This window comes from Miscanthus floridulus, chromosome 17 (assembly GCF_019320115.1).
Source record: "Miscanthus floridulus cultivar M001 chromosome 17, ASM1932011v1, whole genome shotgun sequence".
Taxonomy (NCBI): Eukaryota; Viridiplantae; Streptophyta; class Magnoliopsida; order Poales; family Poaceae; genus Miscanthus; species Miscanthus floridulus.
In genome coordinates, this window is record NC_089596.1 from 15,862,730 (window position 1) to 15,874,463 (window position 11,734).

Here is an 11,734-nt window from a genome sequence, read left to right on the forward strand (position 1 = left end):
TTGGATCTTTTTGAATTTAAATCAAAACCACTCAACATATTAAATACAATGCTCCAGCATGAGTGCATCAACATGTGTATATCCTTATGATTGATTTTAATTTCACAAAAATATTATTTTCTATATTTGAATGCACACATAATTGCATAAATAAATCAAATTTACTATTTTTAAAAGTATGCAATTTTTAGAGTGTTACAATTCTACCCCCTTAAGATGAATCTCGTCCTCGAGATTCAGAGGATTGCTTACTCAAACAGTTGGGGATAAGACTTTCATAACTCCTCTTCTCTTTCCCAAGTAGCCTCATCCTCTGTATACCGATTCCACTGTACCTTGCACATTTTTATAACTCGGCTCCTTATAACTCTTTCTGTCGTTTGTAAAATCTTTATCGGATACTTTTCATATGTGAGATCTTCCTTAATAGCAAGTTCTTCTTAAGGAATCTGCTCTTCTAGTACTCGCAAATACTTCTTTAATTGAGAAACATGAAACACATCGTGCACACCTGACAAACTCTCAGGCAGTTCCAATTGATAGGCTACTTCTCCACGTCTCTCTAGGATCTTGAAAGGTCCAATATACCTCGGTGCCAACTTTCCCTTCATATTGAATCTTTTCAAACTTCTCATTGGTGACACCTTCAAATACACATAATCTCCAACTTCGAAAGTCAGCTCTCTTCTGTGAGTATCAGCGTAACTCTTCTATCGAGACTGAGCCACTCTCAAGTTGTCTCTAATCATTCTCACTTGTTCTTCTGCGTCTCTAAGGACATCAGGTCCAAACACTTGAGTTTCACCAGTCTGATTCCAGAATAAAGGCGTTCTACACTTACGTCCATATAGCACCTCAAAAGGTGCTATCTTGAGACTCTTTTGGTAACTGTTGTTGTACTAGAACTCAGCATAGGGCAAACTCTTATCCCAACTTGTACCATATTGCAGTGCACAAGCTCTCAATATATCTTCCAAAATCTAGTTGATCTTTTTAGTCTATCCATCAGTTTGTGGGTGGTAAGCAGAGCTGAAATTCAACCTTATCCCCAAAGATCTATGTACTTTCTGCTAGAATTACAACGTAAACTGAGTGCCTCTATCAGACACAATTTTCTTGGGAACACCATGTAAGCACACTATCCTTTCCATGTACAACTTTGCTAGCCTTGCACCTGTATAGGTAGTCTTGACTGGTAGAAAGTGAGCAACCTTGGTGAGTCGATCCACTATTACCCATATTGAATCATAACCTCTTTGAGTATGGGGTAAACCTACGATAAAATCCATACCAACTTCTTCCCATTTCCACTTAGGAATCTTCATTGGTCGTAGCAACCCTGCAGGTCTTTGATGCTTAGCTTTCACTCTTTGACAAGTGTCACACAAAGCCACATACTCTGCCACATCTCTTTTCAAACCATACCACCAATACTTCTCTTTAAGATCCAAATACATCTTGGTACTTTCGGGATGTATAGAATAAGCAGACTTATGTGCCTCTTGCAGAATTGCATCACGGATAGCCTTCACTTCAGGTACACATATCCTTTTCTTGAACCAAAGAGTACCATTCTCATCCATCCTGAATCCTGGTGCCTTTTCAAGCACTACATTCTCCGCTATCTCCTTAAGTTTTTTATCCTACAATTGACCTTTGCGTATCTCTTGCTCCAATGTAGGCTCTATCACCAATTCCATTGCATTAGTGACAAAACTCAAGTTGAGATACTCCATTTTAGCACACAACTCTGCTGGCATCAATGTCATCCGAAGTCCATTAGCATAACTCTTCCTGCTAAGTGCATCAGCTACGACATTAGCTTTTCTCGGATGACAATGCACTTCCAAATCATAGTCTTTGATCAATTCTAACCAATGACGTTGTCTTAGATTTAGATCTGACTGGGTAAAGATATACTTTAAACTCTTGTGATCTGTATAGATATCACTCTTATGCCCAATTAGATAATATCTCCAGATTTTCAAAGCATGAACCACAGCTGCCAATTCCAAGTCATGAGTTGGGTAGTTCAACTCATGTTTCCTCAATTGTCTAGATGCATATGCCACCACTCTTCCTTCTTGCATAAGCACACATCCAAGACCCAAACGAGATGCATCATAATATATAGAGAAATTCTTGCTTAAGTCGGGCAAAATCAATATAGGAGCTGTAATCAATCTCTTCTTTAGCTCATCAAAGTTTGCCTGGCATTTATCAGACCATACAAATTTAGCATTCTTTTCCAATAGAGCTGTCATAGGTTTAGCAAGCTTGGAAAAACCTTCAATGAACCTCCTGTGATATCCAGCCAATCCCAAAAAGCTATGAATCTCACTTACATTGGTTGGTGGTTTCCAATTCAATACATCTTGCACTTTGCCTGGATCCACTGCTATTCCACCATTGGAGACAACATGACCCAGAAAAGAGACCTCCTTCAACCAAAACTCACACTTGCTTTGCTTAGCGTACAACTTATGTTCTCTAAGCTTTTGCAAGACCAACCTTATATGCTTAGCATGCTCTTCTTTAGTCTTGGAGAATATCAGTATGTCATCAATGAATACCACCACAAATTTATCAAGAAACTCTATGAACACCTTATTCATCAGATACATAAAGTATGCAGGTGCATTGGTCAATCCAAAAGATATAACAGTATACTCATACAAGCCATATCGTGTAGTGAATGCTGTCTTGGGTATGTTCGAGTTTTGAATCTTTAGCTGATGGTAACCCAAGCGGAGATCAATCTTGGAGAACACATAGGCTCCTCTCAACTGATCAAACAAATCATCAATCCTAGGCAAAGGGTATTTATTCTTGATAGTAACCTCATTAAGTGAACGGTAATCCACACACATCCATTGGCTACCATCCTTCTTATCCACAAAGATCACAGGTGCCCCCTATGAGGAAGAACTGGGGCGTATGAAACCTTTTTCTTGCAACTCTTTTAGTTGTTTCTTAAGCTCTTCTAATTCATTAACCCCCATTCTATATGGACGTTTAGCTATTAGTATAGTTCTAGGTAATAATTCAATAATGAACTCAATGTCACGGTCAGGTGGCATACCTGGCAAGTCATCGGGATATCCGGGAACTCCTCCACAACACGATCTTATTTATTGGCATCACCATCCAACTAGTTAATAGTGGCTGTTGGCTAAGCTTGCACTACCACTTCTACATAGATTCTATCTCCATTAGGTGATGTCACAACAATAGATTTCTCCTAACACCGAATCACTGCCCGGTGTTGTTTCATCTAATCCATTCCTAGAATAAGATCAATTCCCATTGTTCTCGACACAATAGGTTTCACTTTGAAGTCTACCTCCTTAAGGAAATACTAGCTGAGGGACTCCAATAAGAAGCTAGCATACTACCTCCTGGTGAATTTACTAGTATGGGATTTTTCATGGCACATAAAGGTATGCTATGCATTCTAACAAAAGCTTGGGAAACAAATGAATGCGAAGCACCGGAATCAAAAAGTACTATAGCAGAGATAGAGTTGACACTAAACATACCCAACATGACCTCGGGCATCTCCTGAGCTGCATCAGATGACACATAGTTCACTTTTACAGTGTGAGGTGGTCGGGCATTGAACTTTGGATTGCCATTCTGGTTCTGAGGAGTTTGCTGGTTCTGCTTCTTTAGACACTGATGAGCATAATGACCTACTTCTCCACAGCGGTAGCATGCGTTGGGGTTATTGGGTGCACCACTCTTCATAGGAGTATTATTGGGCATTCCCTGGCATGTTGCCGGATTGCTGGTCTATTGCGGGAGACGCTGATTACCAATCTATTGCTGGTACTAAGGGTGTTGCTGGAACTAGTTATGCTGAGGATACTGACCACGGTTTCCCTGGTTAGATGGTCCTTGATTCCTCTGCTAAAAACCCTGTTGGGGATAGGCACGCGGGCAGGTGTTGCTTCTAGAAGCTTGCCCTTGAAGTCTCCTCTTCTTGGCTTCTATCTCTTTGCGCTTATCGTCAATCACAATAGCGCGGTTCACCAAGGACTAAAAGTTAGGGTAGGTGTTGGACATCAGCTGGAGCTGCAGTCTATCACAAAATCCCTTAAGGAAGAGGCGTTGCTTCTCCTTATCATCAGCTACATCATTTGGAGCATAGCATGATAGTTGAGCAAACTTGTCACGATACTCTGCCACAGATATGGATCCTTGCTTAAGTGACCTAAATTCCTCCTGCTTTAATTCCACTAGTCCATCGGGGATATGATATGACCAGAAATTATCCTTGAATTCCTGTCAGGTGACAGTAGGAGCATCGTTGGGGCGTCCATACTAGAAAGAATCCCACCAATCCTGAGCTGCTCCCTGGAGTTGACCAGAAGCATACAACACCTTCTCAAGATCATTGCATTGTGCTATGTTAAGTTGTTTTTCCATAGCATGCAACTAATAGTCTGCTTCTAAGGGGTCTGAGGCATGGGTGAACACCGAAGGGCGACCCTTCATGAATTCTCCATGCTTGTCTCTGACCTGAACAGGCGGTGGTCCTCTTGCAGGTTCGTTATCTAAGCGTTGCATCATGGCTTGCATCAACTGCGCTTGTATTCCCATCAATTGCTACATCGTCACTGGTGGCGGGGGTGGTGGATTAATGAGAGCATCACATCCACGACCACGGCCTCTGCCTCTTCCTCCTCTTGCGGCCATCTACTTTCCAACAAATGCGCAAAATTTTAGAGATTTCCAAATTATAGAGAGCTTATAAAAGATAAGGAACAATGCTGAGAATTTTCTGGACAAGATTCAAATATAGTAGTTCAGTAAATCTGTCATAACTCGAGTTTTAGAGACCCAACAGAGGCGTACCAAGAATGGTTAGAAAGCTTAGGAGATCAGCTACAACTTTTATTTATAACACTTTTACATATTCTGATATATACATGGTAAAAAACAGAGCTAAACTGAATCTATTCTGGGTTCCAGTCTACGTAGAATCATCAATTTGTGACAGCTAGATCTCACAAACCTAAATAGATATTGATGTGATTCCAGAGACATTTGAAAGATACAGAAGTCTAGTTATCTCCACAAAAATTTCAGAATTTTTGGCAGCCCAGATTTTGAAATACAAGATAAAGAATACAGGCTGCTCCAGAAAATAGCACAATAGAGATAAGATAAAGCAACCCATCTGCATTAAGACCTCATCTAAACTTAAGGTTCAAATCTATAGAATTTTGTGGACATGCCCACAAACTTCCAGCAATCAAACAAACTCCAATTCATCCAAGTTCACAATTAAAAACATCTAATCACTAAAGTTCACAAAGACAAAACAAGACTAGACATGACACACGAACTAACTACGTAGCAACTTTAATCAAGGCACCTAACACCTATGGGGCGGTGTCAATCATGGTGAACGACCGGGGCTTCTTCTTGTAGATTGGTGGCAGCCCAAGTTGAGCACGCGGTTCATCAACTTGCTTCTGGAGACGCCTCTCGGCCCTCTGCGATGCACGCAGCTCTCCCTTGACCTCTTCATCTACCCCTTGCATGGCATGGACATGTTGTACAGTAGCTTCTAGAGTTGGATTACTTTCTGGTGGTGCCAGGACCTGCCAATTACCCTCATGATCATTGCGAGGAAGGAACCTAAAATGATCCTCCTTCATGGCCTCAAAACGATGACCATGGTAGTAGATGTAGGCATCCTGCGCTGCATCTTCCATGCCATCTAATGCATGGACCCGACTGGCAGTGGCACTATGGACAGTCTCCACCTCATGTGCATTCTTGATGTCATTCCAGGCGGTGACAACCAGCTGTACCTTCCAAAAGGTTGCCTCCAAAGGGTGCTGGTACTCCGCACAGTAGTAGTTGATGGAGGCATGCAGATCAGTGAAGTAGTCATCCAACACATGAGTAAGGAGGGTGTGGTAGTAGGCTGTCTCTGGGGCTTACTTGAAGTAGTACTTGCACGTCCAGCCCATCTCCTCATCCACCACAGGGATAGCTGGGGATGGCACAGGCGTAGGTGAAGTAGCTGATGACTCCGCTGGTGTAGTTGTAGTAGCATAGACAGGTGCAACAGCTGGAGTGGGAGTAGGTGCTGGTGTAGGAGTCGGGGTAGCCATCCACTCCTCATCATTGGAGATGACCACAATCTTCTTCTCCACCTGTGGAGCATGGGGGGTGAACATGGCACGGTAGCCTACAATGCTGAGGCGGGCGGTCTTCGGATTACGAGGCATCTATAGATTTAGAGTAAGATAGAATTAGAATCAATAATTTTATATAATAGATTAAGGTATGAAAAGCATAAATATTTTAATAAAATAATAAGAATAAGACAGTAAGCAAGAAACCAGTGGAGCAAAGATGCTAAATCGACTATTTCTAACTAGGCTTGCGTCCTACAGGCAACACGACTCTGATACCAATTTGTCACACCCAATTTTAAGGATAAAATTGAATGCATAAAGCTCATGTGTGCCCAAGGATCAGTCACACACATAAGTCGACAAATTATAAGAGGTATCATCACGGTGTATCTTACTTCACAATTAATAACATCACATAGTCTTACACCACACAGCAGAAAATAAAAAGATAACTCTCTCGTGGAAGCTCCAACACAGGGACGGTCAACTTGTTGACCACAAGCCTAAAAGTCCTCTGGGAACTCCTCATATCCGATGTCATCTATTACCCATCCGGGATTTTTATCCAAATATTGAAAGTAAACAAGCGTAAGTACTTCCCGTACTTAACAAGTTAACATGGGGTTATGAAAGCTCAAAAAGAATGACACTGGTTTACTGCAGTTAGCACTTTTAGTAGGTCGAGATTTTATCATCAACTATTATCAAGTTATGCTTAAGCTCCCGTTTAAACCCACATAATCAGATATCAGAGTCATTGGGATCATATTATCATCGTATAACATCATCAATAAACAACAATAAGTAACCAATTATTCTGTGAGTTTTCGGGGCCGCTCATGACCGTGAGCACGACTGTTATAATAGTTTGTAATCCTCTGCAGAGGTTGTGCACATTCATCGTGAGTCATAATTCTCATATACCCGGGTTAATTACTCCCATATCACTACCAAGATGAGCGGACGGGGTACACTATGAAGCCATTTCATGGGTTTCTCTAACAAGTTAGGGCCGCTAGGTTTCCTCCACTGGCAGATGTAGGAACCCCCCTTTCCTATGGCACAAATCCTTCGTGGCTATACACATAAGAACAGGGGCAGTCCTATACCCAACGTGGCAAGCCCCTTTTGCGCTATAAAGGTAACCTCTAACAAGCTAGAAAAGGTCTTATTACTGAGCTAAAGTCAGAGCCATGTGACCCTCATGGTTGCACTGTCAGTCCCAGCTTTTGCTGACAGATAAGTCCATATGGAGGGCCGAGAGCTTCATGATCGAAAGTCATTTGCTCCTTCACCCTATAATTCTGTTGTCTAAAAGCAAATTTTACCTTTTCGTTCCATAGAACCATTATTCATTATGTAGATCATGTATAGTTACAATGAGCGCTAGCAAACTACCCATATGCATATAACCCATAGGAGAACAAGGAACATGATAATCAATCACTAGGATGTCCTTACGGGTATCAAAATTAGACGCATGCAAATGAGTAATTAATAAATGGAGAATAGAACATCAAGGTAGATCCCATGCTATACTTGCCTTGGTTAGAAAACTCCTACTGGTTCTGCTGGTCGTCAAAGAACTCTTGGTCTCCAACGTTCTCCTCACCGTCTGAACGCAAGCAACACGGCAACATACAACATTCCAAAAGCATTCATGCAAAGCAAACAATCCTATAGTTAGAACAGTACACTAGCAGTATAGAAAGCAAGATAAAATATTTATGAAAAGAATCTATGTCTCGCTACGATCACGTCAACGCGAAGTTCACGAAAATCGGAGCTAAAACGCGAAAGTTATGAATTAAACGAGGTTTCCTATAGCAATTTATTTAATTAAACCTAACCATGAAATTTAAAAGTTGCAAACATGGTTAACAGTGGTACTAACATGTAGAGAACTTTATTATGAATCTAACGCAATTTGAACGGGTCAATTCGGAGCTAAAACGACGATTTTATGAGCAAAAGTGTAGTGGCATTTCAGTAAATAGAAGGAACTATTTTCAAATTTAAATAAAATTAAATCTAGAATTAATCAAAATGGCCGAGGACTGCAGGTTTGATTAGGCGAAACCAGGGGTCCTCTTTAGCAAAATGTCCCCCGAAGGGGTATCGGCCACCCTGGGCCTTTGATCACGTGATGGACGGCTAGGATTAAATCAGGGAGGGGAGAGGGGAGGCGACTCACCGGAGACGAAGCCGACGCGGCGGCGCTGCCATGGTTGGTGGTGAGGAGCTCACCGCCGTGAATGGATCAGGCCCTACAGGCCATGGTTCTCCAATCCGAGACCACGGGGAAGATGCGAGGAAGATGGCAAGTTCACCCCGGGACAAAACACGGCCGGGGGATGGCTCGCGCGGCGCTCGCCATGACCGACAGCGAGGAGGAGCTCGCTAGCGCACTTGTCTAAGGCCCTAGAGGCCACGGTTCGACAAATTGAAGGCACCAAGATTGAGAGGGGAACAAGGCTAAGCTCACCACGGTGCAAAACGATGTCGAAGGCGGCTCGGGGACGGCGGACCACGTGGAGGGGTGGACGGTGGACTTTGACTCGTCTGTGCGGTGGTTTCTGGCTTTCGCTGTGCTTGGCGAGTTCAAGTGTGGAGCGGGGAGGCAGCAGGGAGGGCGGTGACGGGTCTCGGCTCTGTTTTAAAGAGGCCGGGCGTAGGGGAAAGGACGCTCCCATGTCCGAAGTGGGCGCGGCGGCGGTTGCTGCATGACCGGCTTGACCAGGCGCGGGGCGCGGAGGTGGGGGACGGTGCCGACAGGCGGGCCCGGGTCGTCAGCGGCTGAGGCGTGGGTGGCGGTTGAGGAAGGCAACGTGGCTAGGCTGGGCCGGCCCAAGGGAAAAGAGAGGGGAGGGCACGGCGGTAGTTGCAGCTCGGGTGGGCCGGCGGGGAAGGAAACGGGAGGAGGCGAGCGGGCCGGGGGAGGAGTTGGGCCAGCAGGCCAAGCCAGGCCGGCGGCGAAAGAAATGGCCAGCAGGCTGAATTGAGGAAGGGAGGGGAGGGAAAAGTATTTCCTTTTCTTTTTCCAAATAAATTTTCCAATTCTATTTCCAAATGATTTTTTGATCTTTTTGAATTTAAATCAAAACCACTCAACATATTAAATATAATGCTCCAGCATGAGTGCATCAACATGTGTATATCCTTATGATTGATTTTAATTTCACAAAAAATATTATTTTTCTATATTTGAATGCACACATAATTGCATAAATAAATCAAATTTACTATTTTTAAAAGTATGCAATTTTTAGGGTGTTACAATAAGAAGATGGCCCTAATCAGGAACCTGACAACGAAGAGTAGAGAGCAACATCCTATATTACGACGGCCAAATGAATGAAATGCCTACCAGAACACCATATATGTTGGCCATTGCTAATCGATTACTAATCATATTGCTTCAAAAGTTATAAGCAGCCAAAGCCATTTAAAAAAAACATGAACTATCTATTTATCCCACACCAAATGCCTAACCTAGTTGAATCAATCTAGAACTATCATTAACTATGGATGAGGACCATTAAGTAGCACATTGGGAACAGGCAAAACTGAGTCCAGGCAAAGTATACTAACACACCAAAAAGAGGCATATCATCCAATATCTAGGATATGCAAGAGTAAACTGACTTGTAGATGAGGAGTTGTAGGCTTGTAGCTGCGCACACATTTTATTAGTTAATGAGATACTTGGTGACCTCCCGGCCGTCCTTAATCTGGCTGAGACCTGGTGAAGGAAGCACGCACGGTCTAAGGGAAAGCAATGTATCTAGAGAAGATTAACAGAGCACCCAGCCCTCCGGTCACGCAGGCCCTCCACCTGCTTGACTGAAAATAGTAAATTTCCTTTAACTGAAAACTATACAGCATGTCTAGTATTTTTCTTTTTGTTAAAATGAAACACTATACATTTCTTTGCCTAGGGACAAACAATACTTTGCCTGGTTGGCAACAATAGTTTTTTCAGGTGGAAAATTTATTCACTCCATGGCAATCAGATAAAAGGAGTATCTCCTAAGCAACCAATAGCTTTTAGTTATACTTAATGCATCAAGAACAATGTAAAAAAACATATCCTAGCAAAGTTTGAATATAATGAGCCATATAAGAGAACCTACCACAAGTGCTAGTGGTAAATTTTGCTCCCCATCCCTCCTTCCTAAACTAACCCAATTACATGCAAACATCCGGTCCTTCGATTCCCACATTATAATGGAGCTTTTGAAGTACTGCAAGAAAATTGCCTAAAAACACAGCACTGTACATTCAATCCTACACTACTTAGCGATATATGAATATACACTTGACATGGCATGAATTTAGATCGTGTGCATATCTAGTTCAAGCACAAGGATTCAATTGGATATTTCGTAGAGTAGCAAAAAAATAGTGAATCATTTATATCCAGACTAATTTGATAATTAGGCAAAAGGGAAAATTCCATAGTACCTGCACGAGATGAGGGGTTACTAGTGGTTTTAGTAGGAGAATTTGAATGGGAACTCGTCAGCTGGCAGATCGAAATGTAGAAATCTGTTAAATTAATGAAAATTCATGAAATCCAAGATTTAGTAAAACATAACCAGTCATGCCACCGTGGTTAAAGGGTTGCAACATTTTGTTGGTAATCTAAATTACTGAGAATTTCAATGGTTTTGCTGATCTGAATGTTAATTTATTTCAGGCAATGACTTCAGTGTGCTATTCTGAATGTAGATCTTTTTCTATCTAGTAGCATCAAACATGTGAATAAAGACCTAATTCATAGGTTTCCATGTCACTATAGCAGCACAATGCATAACACAGGTGAGCTTTACTTGAGCTAGCTGCGAGAATTATCTGCACTGCTTAATGCTTAATAACAAGCTATGCACGACCTGCATCTAATATGGATGCAAAACAAGGAAAGTATCTTCTTGGTAGTGTTGTGATCGTTATACCTTACTGCATCTACTCAACTGAAAGGTTAATAATAAGATCTGTCATGAAGACCACGAATTAAAGAAGAGCTGCAGGTGTGGTGTTTGCTTTCAGTTGAGAGGAATATCTTCCCGTAGGCATCATATTCATATCTTCTGCTGAAGTTGAGAGGAATATGTGCCAATGCCAATGCCTTACCTTCATTGATGGATAGATGCCTTGCCAAGCATCCGAAAGCTTTCCACTCAGCAGGGAATTTCATCAAACACCTTACATGCATATGCCAACTCACAAGAGGCAGTCGGAAACAGAGAGGGAGCAGTGCACTGGCGCATCCGTTCCTTGTACGTGGCCAGGCGACCAGGCCAAGGGCCTCGCTGTTGACTGCCTCCATGCACATCCCAAGCCCCTCCCTGGTTAAAACTGATGCCACCACCGTGTCTCCACCCTACACGCCGGCCTATGAGGAAGAGTGAGAGAAGAGGAAGAGAGGGAGCTAGGGCCTCGTCACCTCCGCCCCGTGGATCTGAGTCACCGCCGCGTCGGGAGGCCACCCATGATGGGGTTGCCACGCCGGAGCTCGCTCGTGCCAGGGCCGCCGCTGCTGGAGAGAGGAGTGGCTGCCGCAGGTCGCGTTCATTGCG